The sequence below is a fragment of the Charadrius vociferus genome, unplaced genomic scaffold (assembly GCF_000708025.1).
Source record: "Charadrius vociferus isolate BGI_N301 unplaced genomic scaffold, ASM70802v2 scaffold15, whole genome shotgun sequence".
In the NCBI taxonomy this organism is placed as follows: Eukaryota; Metazoa; Chordata; class Aves; order Charadriiformes; family Charadriidae; genus Charadrius; species Charadrius vociferus.
This window is the reverse complement of record NW_009650064.1, coordinates 16490233-16515842: the sequence shown is the minus strand read 5'-3', so window position 1 is coordinate 16515842 and position 25610 is coordinate 16490233.

Here is a 25610-nt window from a genome sequence, read left to right as displayed (position 1 = left end):
GAAGAAAGTTTTGGAGAAGGAGCTTTTAACAAAAAGATTAGGTGATAAAAGAAAGGAGGAGGGGCAAGTGGCTGGAGCGGGTGTTTCTCTCACCACCCTGAGTAACCTACAATCCAAAGAATGCAAAATAGAGCTTAAACACCACTTCTGCGTGAATTGAGATGGAATTCAAACTTCTCCCCCAGGAAAGCATCTTCCTTCTTGCTTTTCTGGAACAAGTTCCTCTCAAACCTCTCCCTCGGAATACCTGCAGTCAAGTGGGTGGGTAGGGACACTTGCTCGCAAGGGTGAGGTGTTCATTCACCTCTCTGCTCCAGCCCAAGCCATCAGTCATGACCATGAGTCCCAAAGCACTGGCACCAGAGAACAGAGTGAAGAGGGCGCGGAATGGAAACACATCTTCCCAACTTACAGCTGATGCCAGCACCACCAGTTTCTTTGGCTTTTGGTCAAAACTATTAACCCCAATTCAACACAAATTCACCAAGAGTCAGTTTCAAAACCAGTCTTTTTTTTTTTTTTTTTTTAACTGAATATATTCAGTTAAAAGGTTCTGAATGTTTTTGCACCTAAAATTGATTTTATTTTTCCAACCTCTTATTCCATTATTTTGATCTTACAAAAAGACACATTTTTTTTTCCTGCAAATCTTACCTCATTTACCTCTTTATTTCATCACAGCTATACCAACACTTCTACTACCCACCGTGATGAGCTCTGCTATTCAGCTCATGCATCAAACATGTTGCATACCATCTGAAAAGCAAATTTTTGTCACCTCAATTCTCAGCTGGAGAAGGGAGCTCTTTTTGGTGACACTCTGTTCAGCTTAACTGTTCAAACAACTCTTTCTAACAACAACAAAAAGCTTTACTCAGATGTCACCCTAGTCCTGTACTGTCACATCCACAGCAATTATAAAACCTCCCACTGCAAAAGTTACCACAGGATAGTAAGTTCTGTTCTCAGTCATTGGCACATAATACAAAAGCTTTACACATCGTCACAGGGCGCTCTGGTCTCATGTGGAATGCTTCTGAGAAACAAAAAAACAAACCAAACTGGAAAATCTCACAAAGATAAAGGGGATTCATAAAGAGAACCTGTTGCTTCAAATAATAACAAAAAGTATACTTTGCTTGTTTTGCAGCTTCATTTCCGTGGTTATCTATGTTGTAAGGAAATGGCCTCAAAAATCCTCTACTTACCAGAGTTCTGTGACCTAATTCTCCCTAACAAAGTTTGGAGAGTTCACCTTCAACAAAACAGGCAGGAGGAAAAAATTCAAAAAACTATTCATCCTGAGTTTTAAAAAATGCTTTGGGGGTGTTGAAACACCCTGTTGTTGTTTTAGCTTTAACAGAAAGAGGAGTCCCATCCCTGTGTGGCTCAGTTTTCCATTTCAAAGAGACAGCCGTACGCAGCGGTGTCAGCAGCGAGAAGGCAGTAGCCCGGCATCTGCCTGGGCAGGAGACACCACGAGCCCCTCTGCCTTGGGCATGAGCGAGACTATGGCTGCCCAACTACAGGAACCAAATCAGCAAAATCGTTCAAGAGCATATTAGACAAACTAAAGAGGTTTCTAGGCCTCTAGTTAAAAGTTTGGGTAAGACTCTGTGGGAGATGACTTTCTGAAACATACAATTAAAGAACAAAATTAATTACACCAATACTTACAATGGGAGGGCTTTGAATAACAGAAGTTCCATAGCATATAAACCAGGAAAAGTTAATAACCAACTATTATATTCCAATACCAGGTATAATTTTTATTTCTTAAGAAATAAGAAGACGTTCGAAAGGTGCAAGTATGTATTCAGTCATGCTACCAGACCTGCTCACGCTACTGACAACTGGCATGGTAGATATGCTTCAAATACATAATTTCTTGGAAGTTATGAAGTTTATGCTTTACAATTGTATCACCTGGAAGTCAAGATGCAATTCATTCCCCACATCTTCTGGTTTTGTATTTTTATACATAATATATGCAACCCATAGTTCTCACTAAACCAAGAATTTATATATACAAAATACTGAACAGTACTTGTAAGAGATGAATGACCTGCAACAGTACATTCAGTCTGTACTCTGCAAAGATAACAAGAGTACAAAACCACAAAATTACTAAATTGGAGGACAAAAGACTAATAAAATAAATTAAAAAAGACCCAAACACTGGGAACAATTCTGATGCTTGGACAAGGCTTCTAGTGCTATTTTAGATGTCCTAGACACCTGCACCAGACTAGGTGACCTGTGCAGAGCCACAGAAGACTCAGACTTTGCTGAAGCAGATGCTGAGGGTCCAGAGACATTACACAGGCTGAGCACCATACATTACAGCTAAATTCCTGACATTGGAAAAGGGCTCAACTTCTGCAGATTGAAATGCAAACCCAGGAGAATGCAAGACAAAAAAAAAACCAACAAACCTCTGAAGAACCATTTGCTGTTGGCACAGATTAATGTAAAAACTTCATGAAAAACACGTGAAAAGGCAACATTTGCCTGTGGTAACAAAGGAATGCTCAGTCAAGACAAGACTGTTTCAGTATAGCTAAATGAATTACTTGCATGATACTCACTATACAGGAAGAGAAGACCTTGACAGCTCTGAACCAAATGTTAGCAGAGGAAGCTTTGGGGCAGATTAAGAAAATGAAGAGGCACAAAGCACCCAGACCCAGGAGTTCACCCAAGAGCTCTAAAACACAGAAGTATGATCAAATCAGCTGCTATAATAGATGAGCGAACTGGTAGGCACATGGGAATACGATGAAATGGGGAAGAGCAAGTATAGTTTTGTACAGAGAAGTCATAACTTCCAGATTACTAGCGTTTCTGTAAGGAGCTAATGATTATTTGGATAAGGATGGTTTGGTTAATGTAGTATATTTAGATTTCTGAAAAGCTCACGCAAGCCAAAAGCTCTTAAACAATTTGTCACAAGGTGAAATAAAAGGTCTGTCATTAATTATTATTTAAAGGATGGAACAGAACAAGTGAGCAGTTTCACAAAGTTACTAGTGGAATTCGAAAACAACCTGCGCAATTAAACATAAATGCCCTGGAAAAGATGGCAAACAGCAGTGTTATAAATTTGCTAAACTACTCAGGCCAGTTCAAAGTAAAGCTGCCTACAGAGAACTGCCTTCCTGGTGACTACCCACAACAACAGCCGGTGAAATTCTGTGTTGGTAAATACAAAGAAAAAGACAACTCAAACTGAGGATGGGCAAGGATAAGTGCTAAATTAACTACTGTTCCCAAGAAAGTGATCCCGGAGTTACTGCCAATAATTTTCTGAGAACAACAGCTCAGTGGGCAGTGGCAGTCAAAAGGGTGGATATAATGTTAAAAATTATTAGGAAGGAAACACAGAGTAAACCTGGAAACATCATAAAGTCAGAGTGCTCACATCTTGAATCTCTCACACAAAGCTCAACATCAACCTCAGGAAAAACTGAGTGTCTTCAGGTTGGAAGAGACACCTCGGCAACGGGAAACAACAGAAGTCTACAGAATCAGGAATGACTCTGCAGGAAGTGAACAGAGATTGACAATTCCTTATTCCTCATGTCAGGAAAACTTAACACCCCCATGTTTTTTCTGCAGTTATTAGGAAGCAAGCATAAAACAACGAAGACTTTCTTAGAAAAGACACAATTGCCTTATGTAACTCATCGCTACAGAGATGCAAAGAATAAACATGTCCAAATAAAAGCAAGTTCATGAAGGACAGTATTAAATAACATGGTCTGGATGTAACTTCCATCCTATCAAAAGCAGGATTTGCTCTATTTCTCCTACTCTCTTTAAATGTCTGCTGCCAATCTCTGTTAGACACAGAACAGCAAGCTATGTTATGATGTTTAACCCGATGTAGTGGTACTTACATACCTCTTGCTCTTCTCTGCCAGTCCAAATCTGAGTGTTCTTCAAGCTGTAATAGAAGGCTCCTGTTTTCCTGTCCAGCCCCAAAAGTGTTTGCTTGTAAGTAGCTGTATTGTCTTTAACTTTCCTTAGTCAGACCAAAGTACTGTCAAATTAATTACATTCATCGGAGGCAATTATATTATTTAAAATTGCAGATGGAGAAGAAATTGAGAAGATGGAGAGTCCAGGTACCAAGAAGTGCAAGATACTCTTTGGTATTGATGATCAAAAGCGGCTGCAACATTGGCAAATAAAAGACAGTCTTTGAGCAACAATAAACAAGACAAGCTAAGAACAGGAGAGCTGGTCTCCCGTGCTGCAAGGATTTGGCAGTGTCCTTGTCTTCTGTTTATAGAAAGCATAATGGCAGCATACAGCCCTTCCAGGGACTGAGCAGAGGATTTATGCAGTGTCTGCACTATATAAACCTGCTTGATGGGCCACTTTGCTTTTACAATGCCTTACTAAAACCAGAGAAAAATAAAACCTGCATTTTAACACCTTCTCCCTTTCCAAAATATTGTTGCAAGTGACACAAATCTGATGTACCTATCAGCCTACCACTAAATATACCTTGTTCCCAAAAACCTAATGCTTCAAACTAGAGTAGAAAAATAGAAGTGAAATGGGCCATCCCTAAATTTAGCTTATTTTTTCATGTACAAATAACTGAGGAGGAAAGCATTTAACTAGCTGGTTCTGAATACAGAGATACTTTTAGATCTCTTAAATTATTTACAAGCCTAAAAGGGTGGTCAAACATGAAAAATATGTCCAATTATTAAGAATAAAAATAAAATAAAAAATAGATCATGCTTGCTTTCCTAAAAATATCTACAGTACTAAACACACATTCAGCAAGAGCAAATGCCTGACCTACAAGCACCCAAGCAGTGTTCACTCTAAAAGCTATCTGTCTCTTAATCCCTAGTCATTTTGCCCAAATGTAACACTTAGAATATATTTAAAATTTACTCTGCTGCATAAGGCCAGTGTGAAAGTGTGCCTGAAATTACTTACTCTCCTACTTGCTCCTTTTAAAACAGATTAAGAAGAAAATAAGCAATTTTTTATCTTCAAGCAATTTCGTTCATTGACTCATGACCATTAACAACATTTATAGCTCTGTAAATTATAATCAGGATAATCAAATCCTGTGCTTCGGGGTATGAGCTGATCACCACAGAAGCTGGGAAGAAATTTTCTCCCATCTGCTGCGCTGCATGGCTGTATAGGTGCATTGTCAGTACAATGGAAAGTTCACCCTGTGTGAATGCTGGTGGCAGAATATAAGGCTTTGAATGCCAAAAATGTCAGAATGACAAATTCTCTGGGATTGATGAGAAATCCCTATGAAGCCTCCCCACTCGCTGCCAGCCTCTGCTGCTGTGCTCTGCGCAGACCAGGACAGTCTAGACAACACAGCTAAAGCAAGGCAGACAGAAATAGAGAAGCATCTCTTTCCTACAAACTCTGAATTTTAATTTCTGCTGTTGTAAACAGGTCCTTGACTGACTAATCTTACCCCCAGCAAATATAATTTGATTTTACTGTAGCCATATATGTAAACATAATATGAGAAAATCATGGCATTAACATTATTAACTACTAACAAAATTATATTCCTCAAGTAAAAGCTGGAACATAACTTAATTTAATCTAATACATTCCATGCACACAGACACACACAGACACACATATATACACTCACACCAAAATAACATTAATTTAAACATCATGTTTCTGAAATCCGCTAATCTGAGGTCAGTATATATAAGACTGAAAACTGGAAACAGGATTTCTCTGTCAGTCTCTATTTGTCTATTACCATAGAACAATACTGAGCACAAATATTTCAGAGAAATCTGAAATCAGGACAAAGTTATATTTCAACATCCCATGTAAAATACCAAACGAAAACTAGGAGTTCGCTGCATACGTAGGAGCAACACCAGCAATAGCTAAACCCCAACGAAGTACCACAGAGCTTTAAGTGCCAACTTTAAACTGCCAGCTTAAAATTGCCACCCATAAAATTATCAGGACTCACATGTGAGCCCCGCAGCTATGCTCTCCAGACCCCCAAGCCTGCAACCTCCCTGTGAGTGCCCAGGAGATGGCATTTACCCTCTCCCTTAACTGTGAGCGTTACATCCGTCCAGCTCCCAAGAACCACCGAAGATGTCAGAAAGAAAAGGGTGAGTTGGTGACCAATATCCTTGTCAAAATATTGTTTTAAGCAAACATACTTCCATTAAACATGGGCAGAGAAGTTTCACTACTGGCTTAGTGATTCCTCCTTACACTCTTTCTGCTGGGAAGCTCCAGCTTATCCGTGAGTCATGTCATGAGGACTAAGCTAAGAGGTGCAGTTGGTCTGAGTCATTTGTCTCACCAAGTACAGGGCTGGAGCTACCACATAAATCTGCATGGTAAATTTGAGACAAAATTTACAAGAGCGTGTCTCTAAAGAAGTTGCTGAAATCCATGAAATGGCTCCATACTGTCTTTAACATATATATTCAAGCAGCTGAACATGAAGTACCTGAATGTTTTAATTTTGTTCCTAAACAATCACACTCTCCCTCTCTCCCCCTAGAAATGTTCATAGAAAATTGTGGTTTTATGTATGCATCAAAATATTTCCCTTTTGCGTCTGCAAGACTACTTTAGACTAGAAAACTCACTTTAAAATTATATTAATTTCCGCGTTTACTCAAACGGCATCAGGACAGGGGGTGTGAGAAAACAGGTATGGCATGAACGTCGGCATCTAAGTGAGTATCCCAGCTTTTGATGCAGGAACAGGAACACATCCTTCTAATTAAAAATGACTGTTTCAAGAAAAACAGTATGTACTTAAGAACAGCGTTTCGGGTATTTCACTTAATACTGCATAGATATGCTCTGTACTAAAGTTTTGTTATAAAAGGGAAATTCAAAAACCAGTTTAGGTGTGTGCATGTATAAGTAAAGCAGTGCGTCTGCGTGTGGGTGTGTAAATACCATACACCCAGACGCAAACCCGCAATGCACTGAGTAAACTTCATCTCTATACCTTAGTACTCAATTCTGAGTCTGGTTACCTTCCGGATTGCTAAGTCTTTCTAAATTAGAACAAGCAATTTCTCTTTGTTTTACCTAATATTTGAAAATGGCAAAAAAGTCCCATGGGTCACTGAAAATTATCCCTTCATTCCTGCCGCCTGTTTCAAGTCAGTCAAAACATTCCAGACTTCAAAAGGGGGCTTTGCCTGCTTAGGCCATTTTGGTGTCCTTCTACGGTTGGCCTATGAGGGATTGGTTATTTGGATAAATTAGTTTGTGGAGCCTGCTGGCCTTCTAGAAGACCTCAGTGTCTGACTGCAAATTAGTTCTACCGAACATGTAGAAATCCCTGGGCAGACGAGAAGAAATAAATGGTGATAAAATCTAATACTACAATGTTTGTAATGCGATTTTACTCTGCTCTGCAGCTTGTAAGCAAAGCTAATGTTGAATTAAAAATTTTAAAATATAAAAATGTCCATGAAAGCACAAAATCAGATCAGTATCCGAGTCACAGCAGAGAAGGCTGGGTGCCAACTTTAAAGTTAAGCTTCCAGCATTTTAGGAATCTTTTACAAGAACAAACAAAAAAACCTCCTGGTTTTCCACAAAATCAAGTAGGTATTTACATTACGGATGCACCCCCGCTTAAGCCAGGAAGTCACACAGTTGAATTCTGCTGGAGCTTGGGCTGTGAATAAACTGCTATGCAGTCTTTTAGTGCATAGTTGTACAACTGCCTGAGGAGAGTTTATCCTTAAGGAAGAAAAGTCAGAGAGCCAAAACTAACAAACATGGCTCCTCGAGCGGAACAATGGTCCAGAAAACCTAGTAAAAAAGAAAATAAACTTCACTGGCAGTTTGCTTTTTACTGTTAAGGGCTAAGCTACAACTTCATCAAGACTTTCAAGAAGAGACTTCACGTAGAACAGTATGCATACAGTGCACATATATAGCGGCTGGAAAGAGTCAGATGGACTGTGTATTTTTTATATGGCCATTATATACCTGTTTTTATAAGGTGATCTAAAAATGCCTCATGCCATAACAAAGACAAAGATCCGCCTCTCTGAGGAAAACAGGGTTTGCAGCTAAGATCCGTGGTGGTATCTGTTGACAGACCCCAACGAAATCCCTGCACGGTCTCAGTCCTGCTCCTAAAGCCAGGACCATGCAGTCAGCGCTGATGTCTGTGTGCGGAAAACGCACTAAGAGTTACACTGGCGGTGGGATTAGTTTCCGGTATCATTGGCAGAAAATTACAAATGCTCATTAAAAGTAAGAGCTACGATGAATGCTGTGTTTAGGCTCTGGTTCTGTGAAGATGAATACGCCCAACACTACGAGCTGCAGGTAGAAGTACTTCTGTCAGTGCTGCAAGCATCGTTGCCTGCGGCACTGCAGGGTTTCTGCCACCAATTAGGAAAAGTACATTTTAAGTACCAAGAATTCCTCCGTGGTGTTACTGCAAACACAGCTGAACGAACAGTTTGTAGGGGATCAGGTATGCTCTTCAAACTGTCCGCAAACAGCTTACAATTTTCAGTATTTTCACTAAAATGTTTTTAAAGAAAAAAATCTACTAATAGTTGCTGATTGAGCAGTTACCATAGACGGCCTAGCAGCAGCTCATTTCATTTTGGGGAATTTAAATACATCAGCTAGTTCCGGCTGTTCATTATTTTTGACACTTACCGAGTGTTGTAAGTGGGTTTTGTGGCTTATGTTTCCAATATCCTACCAATTGCAGATAGAGAGGGGAAGGGGAGCGGGAAGGGTGCAGGCGATTAGAATTTATAGGCTCAGTTACAGATTGCAATTGCATGTCGCTCGACGGTTATTGCCTTGCAGAGCTTTCCAAAAAGGAAGTGTGTTACATATTTCTTGAGAATAGCAAGGGAACGCAAAAGAGAGTACAGTGCTGTGCCAGCCTTTGAGAGAAACTGAGGTAGCACCAATAGACGTGATTTTCTCAGGCGACAATGCTACGAGTTTTCAACCGAAGGTAAAATATTTGTATTTGCCCCCATTTTCCTAGTAGTCTTTGTCCCCTCATGCGACAAATTGGTAACATGGCAGCACAACAAACATGCCGTCGATGACGTTGTTCAAACCCAGAGGTTTTCGGCCGGTCCCCAGCCATGCCCGCAGGCACGGCCATGCCACCACCGTGGCGGTGGCCTCTGCAACTGCTGCCGGGCTGGAGAGCCACGCCGCCGAATCTCAGCTCACCTCGAAACAAAGTGAACTTTCTAGCCCTTCTGTGGTAGCAAAGATAACCTTGAAAATGTGAAGAGAGTGTAATCTGATGCCTCAGTAAGACTGCAAAGAGCTCAAAACAAAGAGGGAGAGATGTGAACTGCCCCAGCCATCTCTCTCTGGGCCCCATGGACTCAGCATTTCTGTGGTCGTGGAGTCTGGCATTTTTCCAAGATTCCACAGAATCTCGCATGTTTGCTGCAAAATTCATTATTTTGCTGCAGCCAGGTGCTGGATGTTTTTTGGTTTGGGTTTGTTTTTGGTTGGGGTTTTTTTTTTTCTCCCTCCTTTTCTTGCTGAAACCAGCTTCTTGCTCTGTATCTTTCCATTAGCGGACATATGAAGCGAATTTTCGGTGCGAGCGCCGCTCTCCAATACATGGCGTAGGGTAAGAAGGAGAACGGTGTCCGGCGAGCAGCAGGGAGGAGCAAGAAGTTGGAAGTATGCAGCCAGGCTGCCCAGAGTGCCGACCGAAAGCTGAGGTTTGGGGGCTGCGGGGGGAATCGGAGAAGATTAACTGCTGAAGCAGACTGGGAGCACCTCCTTTCTTGGCTCATTGGGTACACACTGTTTGGATCTAACTTGACTGCTGAGGGCCTCAGAGTCTTCGCTCTGTTTTCCAGATGGGCAAAGTCCATCATCAAAATAACTCAATGCTGAAAATACTTCTTGGAGTACAATTTTGCAATGAGAATTTTCAACTATGAGCCTGGACAGGGTGGGAATGAAAAGTATTTTATCCTATATAATAAGCTAACATCGCAACCAAGGAGAGAGTGATGGGGAAGAAATACCCTCCAAAATATTCCCAGAGGGTATAGTAAACACAGAAAACATGCTAATATTTACTTGTAAAAACTTTCATGTACTGAATCTTGCAAATGAATTTAAAAAAAAAAAAAAAGCACTTTTAAAAATCAATAGATAAATAAAATGAAATAACATACCTGCTTACCTCTACAATGCTGTTTTGGAGGTTTTTTAAAAATTGTCATCAGGGTACCTCTAACCCAGGTGTATGCCTACCTCAAGCATACCAAGCCAGAATATTCCAACTGTCAGTATTTGTTACATTTCTAGGGCTTCTAGAAGATTTCATGCCAACGCCAAGTCTGGGACTGGTAGAGATTTAGCCTACCCCAAATGTAAGCCACAATGATTTTACATAATTTTTTTTTAAATCAGTTTGTTATAAGGTGTACTAGTACACATTCTCAGTTTCCTCACAACTAGAATTTCTCTAACATCCAAACTGACATTTTCATCTCAGAAATACTTAAAACAAGATGTGGTTTTTTTCTTCTCCGGTATGTGCGAGCAGTGAGACTCATTGCAGCTGACTGGCAGGCAGAAAAGCCCCCTCAGGATGGTGAAGAGCAGGGCTTACAAACTCAAGCAGAGATTGGAGCATGAATATACCAAATCTGGCATGAGGTGCAACCCCATGCATGGCACTTCAAAGTGTAAACACGTTGGTTATGTATCAGACGCAGATTTCAGTAGCGAACCAAATAATACTACTTTGTCGGTGTTTGCTCCAAAGTCAATCAACTGAAGATGTGCATCCACAGAAAGATCAGTGAGGTGAGCAGCACGGCATTTTGATGGTCTTTGAGTTGAGAAAGTCTGCAAGCACAAGTTTGCAAGTCCGTTCCTACAGAACATGAACCAAACACATGACGGTACCATTAGGACCATTTCTCCAGATGATGAAAGTGTTGCTTAGATGCTAAAATCCCCTCTCAGCTGTATGAACATAATAGGCGGCAGAAGTTAGCCTACTGGGCTTACTGAGGTATCTTCTTGTGCACGTTAACACTGACAGGGTGCATTCCTATGTGAAACATCGTCCTCTTTCTCAACAGAGAAATATTGGCTAAAAAAAAAAGGCAAAGTACCTACTCCTCTACTCTCTCATAGACATTATCTTTTTTTATTTTCCTTTCTCCTTCAGGAGAAGTACTTCCTCTGTTGCCCATCTAGCTCTATTTTCCTAGAACATTATACACCTTCAGTTCTCAGTTGCTGAATAAAGCTCCTCCCTTACCCATGTGTACCTGAAATTGCTTCCACAGAATAGTTTGTATTAGCCAGTTCCAAAATTAAAGTACCTTTCAACTGGCACTTGTGTAGAAAAGTTTTCCTCTTTTCCTATGGACCACCACCAGGTTTTAGGAGTGGCTACATGTGTTTGGGATCTTAAATGCCAAATATCTTTTGGTTTCTGTGTTGTAATTGCCCAGTGTTAATCTACCCCTCACCCTCTCTTTCCTTCTTTCTTATATGCACACACACAGAGCAGAATAAACAAAAACAGTATTCACACCATCTTCTTTATTTTCACTGAGATTATTTTGCCTTCTGACTCCTGCTTTTAGGAAATCTCTGTATTGGTCAACTGACTCTTGCAAATGCAGCAGCCTGTCCGATTATGAATTAATTAAAGTGAGGCCTAATTGCAGGACTTGATTCACCAGTTTAATACCCCAGTTTTAAACCCATCCAATGACATGGCAATCAGAAGAGTCACACCCCACAGTGGTACTTCTGCCCTGTGTCACGTACCTGTGGGCTGTTCAGTCCTCGCCATTACAGAAGCCTGTGTGCTTGGCGATGCAGCAAGTCTATCCAGCAGTCACTGGTTTAGATTTTGATAATCCTGATAGCATCCATGACTACCACCCACTTGGGTAAAGCGAAGGGAAATTCTGAGCAGATGAAGTGTTTTACAGGCTCTCTGGACTAAGTGGTGAAAAGAAGGAATGGAATGAATAACCCCAACAGGAGCGCTGGTGGTGCCAAACCATGAACAAATATTTCCCTTAATACTCCTGTTATGTTAAGTGACAGTTACATTTGTCATTACATACAGCTCCAGCATACAATTACCCGACCCAAACCCACCGCAGCACACGGAGCCCAGGCTGTGCCGGGCATACAGAGAGGCAGTATCGCAGTGGGAGCTGCAGAAAATCCCAGCGGCTTCGGAGAAAGGCTTTTCTATGCCTAGAGGGAAGCCTGATCCTAAAGAGAACAAGGATTGGGCTTGGGCGGTGCTGAAAGCTCTGGGACTGCGACTGCAAAGAGGACCAACCCTGTTTAGCACCAGTCGGTAACCATGGCCACCCCTTTCTCCAGAAGTGAATTGGTCCTTTTCACGCATTGCTGTAGCAGCAATGGATAAATACCCAAACGTACACAGAGAGACAGGCTGTGGAACAAATGAACATTGGAAAATAATCGAAGCCATATTGCTTCAGACAGTAAAAAATGACGCTAGGCGAGAAGTTGTAACAACACCACGCAACACAACAGGCTTATTATTAAGTGGCTTAGTTCCTTCTACTCTGTTGCTATGTGAAAAACTAACACAAGCATCGGGGAAAATGGATGTACAAGGGGAAGAGTGAGAGATGATGCAAAGTATTGTCAAATGTAGAAAACAAACAAACCAGAAAAAATGCAGGAAATAATAAATCAAATCGAATTTCTAAAGAGTAATTTTGGGTGTTATTTTACAACTGGTAAAAATAAAGCAATTTCAATGTGCACCGCTTCTGTTAAAACAATCCAGAATAAAAACATATATGTAGCATTTTGATGTTCACTGAGTGCCAAGAATGATATCACAAACTAAACTAACAAATCCGCAACACATACTAATCATTTGACCATGCATGAAACATTATTTTAAAATATTATTAACCACGTTTGATAGTTTGCAAAAATGTCTTACTATTGCGACTTTATAAACAGGCATTTACAAGAAAAAACAAAGCTGCTAAAGATATTCTTTTTTTTTTAAGAAACACAAATTTCGCCACTGTTCCTAAGACTTTGCAGCTAGGAGTTGCACCCACTCCTCCCAGAAGCAATATTTGTGTATATTCACACAGGCAAAGAGAAATAGCGCCGAGTAACAGGATGAAAACTCTCTAACAGATCAAAACGTTAATAACATAAATTCAGCAAGCTGAATATTTCTTACAGAAAACAAAAACCATAATTTTGTAATATGAATCACTGAAGACAAATATTTTTCAATCTATACTTATTTTCTATGGCTTTAACATAAGCCTCCACCTCTCAGTGTATGTGATCATTCACTGCTTCCGATCACTAGAAGTGCATGTAGCTTTCTAAAACTTTCCAGCCACTTGGTTGCAACAAAAATAATTACCACTTTAAAAGCCAGAACTTATTTTCTCAGGACTGACAAGTTGTTTACTTACAGACTTCCCATTTATTCCCTGGGGGTCTTCCATTGAAAAATTCTTCTTCCAAATTATATACGGGCTATTAGTTACAGTGAGGTTCAGACAGTCCTAGTACACACACACACACCTGTGGAAAAGACAGTACCACATTGCCGTATTAATTTGTTGGTGTGAAATTAAGAGCTGATCTTTACATCTGCGACTTCCCATTAACTAACAAGTATTCACAAGTTGGGAGCGGTTATCTTCGATGAATTGAGTTAATCGTGAAAATAAATATATAGTCGAGCTGTTTATTGCAAATCCACATGAGGCAAAAGCAGGCAGTGAGAGCCCCGTTGCGCTCGCTGTCGGCAGACGAATAAAAAGGCAGCCAGAAACTCTCCTACCGACAGTATTTCTGTGCCAACAACACATCTTTTCTATTCCCTCCCCCCTTTTTTGGGGGGGTGAAATTCAGCCTCTTCCTGATATCTCTCAATGTCAATTGTACTTTAATGCTAAGAGGAAATAGTAACAAAGAAAAATGATTGTAGATTGAGCCAGGATAAAAGAGAAAATCCACAAAGTTTTTAAAATGTTGCCCTCAAGCTACGGATACTTTTATACTAAATCTCTTCAAGTTTACATTAGGTCACAGTCCTAACCCCTATACATTATAAATATGGGATGCTTTCTGTTCTCTCACCTTTGGAAACAGTGTTCTTGGATGTTAAATATAACAGTGAAGCACTGAAATGAATTAACAAAGCTTACCCCCCCAACCAGACATTAGTTAAAAATATGGTTTCCTTACAGAGACAGTTTTCTTTAGTATAAAATGCTATGACCATCTTAAAATTTAGAATTAATCATTCAAGTAATTCAAACAAACTCATCTAAAATCCTCATTAGAAAAATTGGCTTTTTTTTTAAAGACATGGGGCAAATGCAGTCTGCTAAAGAATAAAAATATAAACCTCATTTTTTTGAGTGCGTATGTATACCTATATGCCTTATATACACAGAGATGTGAATAGAGCTGTGCTTATCTATGATAAGTGAAGATCCAAGGGCCTGAAGATATTAAATTTGTCCTAAAACCACTTGCTATATGAAACATACGTGTATACTTTAGAATCAGGATCCAAAGTCTTATTCTGCATCTTTCTACCTGAATGGGATTCTTGCAAGAAAAAAAAACACGACCTTCAAGCCCAGTTGTTCTGTGTGCAATAAATCTATACTGAACACTATTCATAGCACAAATTTGGCTACTTCTATAAAATCTAAACATTAAGAAAGTGTTAACAGGTCCACTCCACACCCTAAGGAAGATGCTAATATGAACCATGCTTCTGTAATGCATCCACTCCCTTCTTTCTGGTTTACAATTGAGAGATCGAATCCAGTCCTGCTCCTGCTGAGAACAATGGCCAATCTGAAATATTTCTATGAAATCAGGGTTTGGTGCTCATATTTGTTCTGACACCAGATTATAGGTTTGAAAATTATTCAAGGCTTTAAAAAGTGACAATTAGAGTTAGAGAGGGGAAAGGACAAGAATTTCGCTTAACTTAAAAAAAAAAAAAATAGCAAAGAGCAGAAGAAAACAGTTGTCTCACAATGCCCCACTCCTAAGCAATGACTGACATCTGTTTCAAAAACTCTTTTATTGCAAAATTCAATAAATGGAAAAACCGCACAAGCTGAAAGTCTGCCACTTCAGCGAGGGAATAAAATGGAGCCTTTTCTAATGGAAAAATATTCAAAAGTCAATTGATGTAATGCTGGTATGTGAATGACCTGACAGCTTTTCAGATCAGCAGTGCTCTCTTTACTAATGGAAAGAAAACTTTACCAAGACTGGTAATCGTCTACATTTAAAAGGCATTTTCTATTAAAGCCCATAAGGAAAAAGCATATATGTTTTAGTGTATATCGTAGTTCAACGGTAATTAGATGACCTAGCTTGCAGAAGCTGCTGTAGAGAACATTTTCTCTCTCCGGGAGAGGTTCCTATAACACGCCAGCATCAAAAAATCCCACTATTGTGTATTCTGCTCTGACTTATTCTGCCCCTCCAAGCCATTGCAAGAAAGATCTAAGAAACGGTCCTCTATATACCCCCCCCTCAACTTTAGGGGCAACGACTTGCCTTTCTCAGCAGACACAAGAGACCTCTGGCAGCAGAATCAAGCTAGCAGTTAATATGAGGACTTAGACGTTAACACAGAACAGCTGATTTGCAATGTAATTAAGTAATTTTAATTTAAAAATTTCAGCTTTTAAACAAAAGCAACTTATTTATCCTTATTATAATTGTCATCTTAGGTTATTTTTAACTTTTAGTAAAGCTTTACAAAAACTAATTAAATTCCCTTGAGTTGTTAACGTATCAAAAATTACATCTAAATTACATAGAGTATCTATTACAGAGAAGTTGTTATATGCAAAATATGCCATGGAATATGAGAGAAAATACCTCAAATTATTGAAAAAGACAGGAACTAAATTGAAGGGAAGTCATGAAAGTACACATCCCCTTTTATTTTTTTCTACTACTTTTGAAGTCATTTGCTTGGTTAAATATTATTATTATTACATACACGATGGTAGCAGTTAGAGTCCAAGCAGCTAAAGAAGCATTATTGTACCAGGCATGATAACCGGCAGCCCCCTTTTTCAAACAGCTATTACCATTTCAAAGGGAATAAAATAATAAAAAAAAAAACCAACCCCAAAACCGAAGAGCAATGAAGTACAGAAAGTGGTTTAGGGGGGGATTTTATTCCGTTCTGAAACATTATCCAACACGGTGTGATTTTCCCTGCACATATGGATCTGAACGCGTGCCTTTGCAGCCAGGTGCAGGGCGGTTGCCAACCGGTCCCCGGCCAGGCTGCCGAGGTGGCCAGGAGCTTCAATAAGCTCCTTGTCATGCAAGGGCTGTCCCCGTCTGAGCAGCCACCCAAAAACCTGACACAAGCAAGTGGCTGTTTACACGGGAAGCAGATGTTAAATGCAGACAGGGACACTGTGACACATCCTCTTAGGGCTGGAAGGTACCAGCGAATGGTGATCTCTTGCACAGATGTCATCGAACGCAAGGTTGACCAAAAGGTAACTGGCCACGGCTGACTCCCAGCACTTACAGGTACCGACGTTTAAGGATAATGAACCCGATTTCTTACTCTTGCTGACCCGTTCTCCATAACAGCTTTGCATTTCCCATGCAAGCCTTGCTCTGCCACTAATAGCTGTCCTGCGGCTGCTGGAACATATCTTCAGCTGCAGTGAGCCCCTGCTGAAGCTCACTGTGACCACAAACAGCAGGAACACACCATACCTTGGGTTACCTTCCCCTTTCCATCACCAAGGAGAAGGGATTAAACTTTTTTTTTCCCCCTGTTCCTGTGCCAGCAGCAAAATCGCTCCTGTCTTAGAACCTCTCAGCTGATTATGCCATTGCAAACTCTCCAAGATGAGGTGACTTTTAATGTCATCAGTGGATACTGCTTTGCTCTTATTTTCTATTATTTAAAAAAAAAAAAAGAAAAACAGCTTGCCAGAATGATCATGTTGTCTCATGAACTGGTAGGATTTTCTAATAACACCTAGATAAAATTGTTATCTCCCCAAATTGCATCTCCTTCATTCTCTAGAAGAAAAAACCCAAACCATAAAAGCCACACGTGCTTTATCATTTGGTAGAGAAAGAAAAAAAAAAAAGAGGTTACGATGCTGGGCGAAATGGTCTTTTTTTACCATTTTGATGATAACGTGTGGCATTTTACAGTTAATGTTAGGGAACTTGATGGTTTTGATTTTAGGTGCTATACTTGGGAAGTTTCCCTTTTAGCACTTGGTAAAGGCTCACGACATTCACTACATTCCCAGGTAGGTCTCTCGTCCCCCACCCCTACTTCCTTTTAAGGTGTTAAATTTGGCAGATAACCTGGGTAGCATTTAGAAAACAATTATTTCCAAATGCTAGGAAAGAAACTTGCCAAGTATAACAGCTAAAAACCAAAAAGGAAAAAAAAAAAAAAAAGAGGAAGGAAATAAAACGGAAGAGGGAAAGATATTTTTAAAAAATGAAATTTAGTAGGAACCTTTCAGCAGCTTTATAAACAATTAACTCCAGCGCTGTGACTGAAGACCACCTCTGATTTAGCCTGGAACGCCTGCAGATGCAATACAGCATCCTGCCTTCCAGCGAGCCTCAGGGGCGCCAGTAAAATGGATAGGTGCCCAGATGTGCAGGACCTAACACGCACATCTGCTGGACGACATCCCACACCAAGTGCCATGGTGACACTGACCTAAACACAGTCTGGGCCAGCCCCAGACCTCTCTGTGGGTACACAGCCTGCAGGTAATGTACTCAGCACAACAGCACGGGACGTAGGTCACCACTTTTCCATCCCCATAAACATCCATGTCCATCTCAACAGACCTTTTTTCCCCAATCCCACTGAGCAGATATGCACGCAGTGTTAGGACCTGTGGCCGGAGTAAACTTACAGGGCAGAGGGCTGAAAATCTTCTGGTTTATTGCTTTATCGGTAAGCTTTCCTTTTCAAACGTAGAACAAGCACTCCGGTGTACTGGACGTATAAAACCAGTGGCACTTACGCTCACTGTGATGTCTAGGTCAGCCTCAAAGTATATCATCCTTTTTAAGTCAGTAATACAAATTAAATACCTAGATTATTATTATTTTTTTTTACCATATGGATGCTTACTTTTAACTTTAAAATAAAGAGAAAAAAAAAATTAAAAACTAAAATTATGTTTTTTCCTTAATATTCTTATTCTCATTGAAAACTAACATTTCTGGCAAAGAAACATGAGGACTCATCTACCCACATAGAAATCTCAGTGGGTGCTGGACCAGATTAAGAGAGGAGACACAAGAGCACAAGGAAGAAAGAAAGAGAGAAGGAAAGACTATAAACACAAAGAACACACCACAAGCAAATTATATTAATGACAGCCTGGGTAATATACCTGTACTACATTTTGAATCCTGGTAGTATTTATAAAATTGCTACAACACTGTAAGCCTAATTTTGTCTTGAAGAAGCCATTTGACAATAGAGGTGTGTCACATTTCTCCCATATACAACTAAGTCTAACAAGAAAAAGGGGGTGTTGAGAACAGGACCACGATACTGGTTCAGACCGACGATCCTCCTGTCTCCAACGATGGCCATAAATGGACACAGAAGAGCAAGAACACAACAAGCCTATGCCATGGCCCCAGTATTTTCCCAGCTTCCTGCTATTTCTGTTCAGAAGATTTCCTGAGCCTGGGGGAGTTCATCTGTCTAGCAACCCTCAGTACAATTCTCTCAAGTACTTGTCCATCTTTCTCTTCAACCCATGTCAAATTTTTGAATTTCTAACAACGCTGAACATTCATTGGGGGAGGGGGCATTACTGAGCACTGAATACATTTTCTTGGAATTATCTTTGATGCTGAGATCTCATTTCTGAATGGTGAGGGCCAGCTCAGTGCCCATCACTTTCCATATACAGGTACAACTATTTTGCCCAGGGTCTGGAAGTTTACATTTATCTCTGCCGAATTTCATCTGCCATTTTATTGTCTAGTGACTCGTCTCATAAGGTCCTTGTGCAGTTCTTCACAGCCTGTTCTCATTGCTATTCACCTCATTCATGAATAATTTGCTAATTTAAATTGCTAACCTGGAATATCTTCCATTCAAGTGGAAGCAACCTAGAAAAATGATTGTGCCTGATTAGCACAATTATTCAAACCAAGCTATTGGAAGTAAGTGGAGTGAGAATAACAGAAAATTCCCACCTGAAGAAATAAATAAGGCAAAAAATGTTGGCATGTTTATCAAGGAATGGGAATCTGCAGGCTGCTAATTTCAGCAAGCTCAGAAGAGCTCTCTGGTCACCCGATGTTGGAAGAGACTTGGTCAAATACAAAGAAACCTTTCCTGAGGTGGAGCAAGAAACCCAACAACGCAGTGACCAAAACTCCCAGAGCATCTGGGAAAGGCAAAGGTTTAAGACTGCAGAATTGCAAAAATGATGTTAATAATTTGCCATTGCTTTTACAAGTTCTAGAACTGCAATATAAGTGGTTCAGAAACCATCTTGATAAAGTCTTTGTGTTGCTTCCTTCATCTACTATGGTCAGGAACAGTTTAAAGGAGGCCTACTGGAAAGATGGGGAGGGACTCTTTTATCAGGGAGTGTAGCAATAGAATGAGGGGTAACAGTTTTAAACTGGAAGAGGGTAGATTTACATTAGATATTAGGAAGAAATTCTTTACTCTGAAGGTGATGAGACACTGGAACAGGTTGCCCAGGGAAGTTGTGGGTGCCCCATCCCTGGAGGTGTTCAAGGCCAGGCTGGATGGGGCTTTGAGCAACCTGGTCTAGTGGGAGGTGTCCCTGCCCATGGCAGAGGGGTTGGAGCTAGATGATCTTTAAAGTCCCTTCCAACTCTAATTGTTCTATGATTCTATGAAACTGTGAACAGGAACGAGGCCCTGGTGAGTACGTGCACTGGGTAGCAAACCTGGTGCCCTGGCATAGGCACCCAACAGGATGCCTCTGTTAGGAACCTCCACAAAGGGACAAAGTGGAAGACACACATATATATATAATTTTAAAGCAATAATGTTATTCTAAAAGCAGAGCTCTCCAAACATAGCAAAAGATCATATTTTTCATTGAATACTAAATACATATGAAAGTCAAACTGTAAAACAACGTTAAAATTATACTGGCAACGTGCTTGCCAGATTTTTTTTTTAAAATGACTTACAAAATTAATACGATGTTTAAACTACCCAGTGGGATCAACTTTATTTGTATCTGAACTGTAGGCTGAAACTGCTAACAGTTTAGGACAGGAAAGAAAGAATATTTTAAAGGTGAAAACATAAGGGAAACTTATACTTTTAAAAATTAATAAAATTACCATTTACAACATCAATCCTGTGCCTCAAAGAAGGATTAATCAGGTTTGCTCTTAGCATTCCATGGGATCTTTATTATAAAAAAGCTACAGGAATTCCTACTTTCCCTGGTTTTATTTATGTACCATTAACAAAGAGAACAAAACCAGAACGCAACAGCCAATTCCTTTGTCATGAGTTTTTTGAGCAATACCTATTTTTCCTGCTTTTTAGGTGTCAAACATACTACAAAAGGCGAGTGGATCCACAGATTAACACTGACTATTAGACTAAGTGTCATGGTTAATCAAGAATATGAAATACATACAAGAAAAACGTTGAGCTACAAATCATAACATGCAACTGGAACACTTACCTAGCTCAGGAAAGTAGCGTAAGACGCTTTACAAACAAAGCTTACTTTCAACCCATGTGGTTCTGTACAACGTTTCTAATGAGTAATAATTATATACATGCTCTAGGATGCCTTTCTACACCCATTATAAATTTAGATTAAAGGGAAGGTATTACTTATTATTTTACATGGGCTTTTAAAGCAGTTTGTAAAATATATGCAGTCTATAAAAGTTCGTGGCCTAACAACAAACAACTGTACTGCTTCTGCACAATCCAGAGCAAACAAGTAAAGGTTTGCTAAGCATAATTAATACAAGTCACATGTAAAGGTTGCAAGGTTTACAGACAGCAATTAAAAGTAATTTTCCTCTAGGTGAAATCATGTTTTATTTTAATTAGTTTTTTTAACTTTTGTTCCTTTTTTAAAAATAAATCAGATACATTTGAGTCTGAAATTATAAGAACCTGCATTAAAGTCTATGCTTCTCCCAAGCTAGTAGAAGCATTCAAGTAAGAAACACTATCAGCAGTACCTTCAGCAGTAGAAGCCACAGTATCCCAGAGAGCAAAAAAATATAGGCAAATATGGTGGGATAGCGAAAGCACGCTTGTGAGTGAGTCATCGTGGCCATGGAGAGCTAACACTCAACTGGGAAACTCACAGGCCAAAGTCACAGCATCTCCCAGTGCAGGGGGACTCAAGCACTGGAGTAGCGTAGGTTGAGCCCCCGTGCTTAGTGAGAACCACCAAACCGGCTCTGGACTCATGCTGATCATAAGAGCAGCGTAGTTGCACTCCTGTGGTACAGAGCCACAGCTCCGTTGTCTCTACGTGAGTGGCACTTCCAGTACCCGCACTGGATCAACCACTAACTGGGGTTCAACTGAATGTACATACCGGTGACCTTCCTCACATCTTCCCAATAAGGCTAAGGGTGCTGCTTTCTTACTTACCTGCCATACGATGAGAAAACTTCCCTGTCTTTCAAGGTCAACCAAAATTTTCATTGGCAAGTCACAACATCCACATACTGGAAGAAGCATCTTATTTTCAATCTTTACAACAGATCAAATGCCAGAATCCACATTTACCAACTACAAATACGTCTCCTTCCCATCATGCAGTAAAGGTGTGAGTTTCCCTAGAAGGCGCAGAAGCCTATTTTCTTCATTTGGACTCCTCTAACGAGAATGGCAGAAGGCAGACAGTTCTTTTCTTTTTTTCTCTTTCAACCTCTGTTGAAAGTCCAAGAGAAGGAGCATGAATGAACCGAAGCCTGAGAAAACCAGAAGGCTGTATCACTGATCTGTCAAAGTTGTTGATGTGAGGGCCAATGGGATATTTAAAGGTACCTTTAAGCATCTATAACCATTTACATTTATTTGTTTGTTTGTTTGTCTATACTGCAAGCACCTTTATGAATGACAGTAAGCACCCAGCTGCACCTTCAGTCACCGAAATACCTTTGGAAGTCTAACCCCTGGTGACCAGCAATACCAACTAAGCTAAAAGTTACTTTTAAACCAGAAGTGACACTGTATTTACCTAACAATGATGCCAGCTTTCCTTCACCTTCCTCTGCTACGTCCTCAGGCTCTTGCCTCTTCGGGGGTAATCCCAGGGACGGTGCTGCCCCACTCCCCACTCTGAGTGGGTCAAGGGAGGAGGCACTGGTGAGGACCTCTCTGCTCAAGCCAGCAGTCACTTCTTATGAAACTAAAACCCCACCAATAAATCTTTGCCAAATTTGGACAATTGGTGTGAATATTACAGGGGAGGAGAAGGAAATGATTGTAAGAGCATTTGTAGGACTCTCAGTTCCTTGGAAAACAATGCTAAAAACCATTTTTAAATGCTGGTTTGTCCAACTTTGTCATATTTCTTGCTCGACAGATGACATTCTTTTCCTCTGATTTCTGCCAGACTGTGTTCTCATGAAAATGAATTCAGTAACTCATCATTTTTAACATAATAAAAACTGAAAACTTAAGGATTGGGAACCTTGATAAATAAGTTCTGCTTACACAACTACACAAAGATGCATTATGCATCCTCTGTCAGCAAAAAATGCACCAAGTTTAGTCAAACAGAAGGATTTGATTTCAGTTCTCCATGTCTCCAAATGGTATCCACCAATGAGAATTAATTTTATATACATTTATGCAAAAACAAAACACACAAGGGCAAAACACACAGTTGAAGTTGTCATTAAATCAATCTGTCCTCTAGCAACAGCCACACTTCTTACAAGATTGCTTATCCTAATACTCTTCTAATCTTTTTCACCATCACAGCTCAAGATAAAACTGTAATTATTGTTATATATTACTGGCTACATGAAAAACATAATAGTTATCCATATAACGTTATTTTCACAATTTGTTATGAAAGATGATTTTTTCAGTTATCAAATAATGTTATAACTAAGTTATAATAAATAATATTTCATAATAAAGGAGAAAGTGAAGAATGAACTACACTAACATTCTGAACATAATGTTTCACTTTCCTCTGAGAACAGTACAACCTAAAAGCTAAAAAGGAAAATTTTATTCACACAAGCCCATGCAATCCCCTTCAATATTCAGATAATAAAGAGCTCAAGCTATTGAGCTGAGAAATTAAAATTCAGAAATTTCAGGAATTAGGCCAATTGCCTAAAGTGGCAGTAGGTGTGACTCGCTATGGAAACAGCATAGGAAGGACAGAGAAACAACTTTGAGTTGGAAAAGCTTTTAAAAGCACATGAAGTACCCAGCTGTGGCCTCCTTGATTTTAAGGACTTTACACACAATTTCCGTTCTTATAAATAAAAAGAGCTTTCTCCCAGCTCACTTCATTATAAGGGGAGCTGCAAAAATGCAGACCCACCTCACAGGGGTGGGAGTCCACCGCCGTGATTTTTCTGGGCAGCCCGGGACGGTGGGGGCCCCAGGCAGGCTATGGGAAGAGAGATTGCTGCCTGTGCTGCCTGTGCTGCCTGCGCTGCCCACGCGCCCACCCGCTGCCCGGGGCTTGCCCTGGCTATGGGCAGCAGTTGCTCCCCAGGCTCTCCCAAGAATTGCCCCTGCGGACACCTCTCCCAAGCAGCCAAAGCTCACTGTCACACCGTAAAATCTGGGCAAATCCCTCTTGGTCCAACCACTGAAGCCTTTGGGTGGCAGCTTGACATGTGTCTAGAACTCGATGGTAAATTCACATTTTCTATGGCCATGCAGTAGGATTAGCACTCTGAGACAGAGTGAGAAGAGATGCTGTCTCATGAAGAGGTTAAAAAAAGGTAAGAGCATTTGAGAAATCATTATCTTACCATGTTTGATATATCAGATTAAACACTAAAAGATAAAAAGAGTAAAAATGAAAGGAAGGAAAAAAACTCAAGCCTCTCAATGCAATTTAATCTCTTATTTTTGTATCACTCTCCCTCTCTTTCTCTAAATCTAGAAGGAAAGGTTATTTTGAGCAGTAATATTTATGGATTCTCTAACTAAGTAATTGGATGAAAGAAACAAAGAAAATAACCTGAAATTCTCTAAGTGCACACGGAGCCCTCAGTTTCCAGCTGACTTGCAGAACCTATTCAAGTGACCTCGGAAGATTTTAAAATTCTCCTGCCAGAGAAGTCCATCCCTCACCTTGCCCACAGTGACAGGATGCGCAGCGCAAGGAGGACAGAGCCATAAAAAAGAAAAAGAATGACTTGCTTCCTCCTTTTTCTTCCTGCCCTTTTTATGATTGAGTTTACATGGGAAGATGCAGCTAATGAAGAAAATTAGGAATGAAGCATCAGGCCTGGAATAATTAACACAGCTGTCAGGAAGCAGTGACTTGGTTTCTACTTAGATGGGTTGTAAACGTTTTTATCAATGCTATCACAAATTCTACAATTCTGAAGACTGCTGACCCATTCATAAAGACTTATCCGTAATTTTTAAAACTTTGTTCAAGGACGCAGATACTTGCAGTTTACCTTACACTGAACTCTATGGCAGAATAAGATGTTTGCAAGCTAGGACAAAGGTCTGGGGGGAGTGTACCCAGAGTAGCCTTCAGAAGATATGCCAGCTACCTCCATGAGCTGCAGTCCTCAATTAGGGACATTTCCATACATATTGCCCTTCTGCCTCTTACTTTCTGGTGCAGCCAGACTACCTGCCCCATGACTACTCTGTGATCCTACAACTACCCTCATTATGGTTCATGCTTACACAGCTTTTGGCAGAGAATGAACAGCTCTAATCTGGAAATTGTTTCACAGGGACTTTCCACACACCGCATTCTCTTTTCAAAGAACTTCTCACAGCACTGAATGATTGATTTCTCTTCTTATAACCATATTTTTATTTAAAAGGACTATGGAAAGTGTGAGTCTTCAAACACAGGGACTGTCCAGTGCTGCTGTTCATACTGCATTTTGCTAGAGTAGATGTAAGCATGGAGGTGGTTTGCTACTAAAAGTCAATGTGAACTACTCTTTGCAATTTAAATGCAACATTATGTTCCTTAGAGCCTGAAAGAAAATAAAAGAAAAAGGCTAATGTTATATTTTAATAATTGAAGAAAACTCAGATCTTTGACTTTATGAGAGAAAAACCCTATTTAATTACAGTTTTAGAGAACAAGAGTATTTCCAGCAAAAAAATAAGCCTTGCCTCTAAGACCAACAACACAGACCAAAATCAGCTCATAACTAGCCACATCCAGCAATCCCTTCGAAGGGCTTAGGTGACGGCGGGCAAAATGAACACCCTAGAAGGCGAGCTGGGAGGAGGGACACCTGCGGCCGCCCCCTTCCCTGCCGCCGATGCTCGTCGCTCTCCTCGTCCCGAAGAAGACGCTGGGATGTGCGGAGAGGGGGGGCGAGGG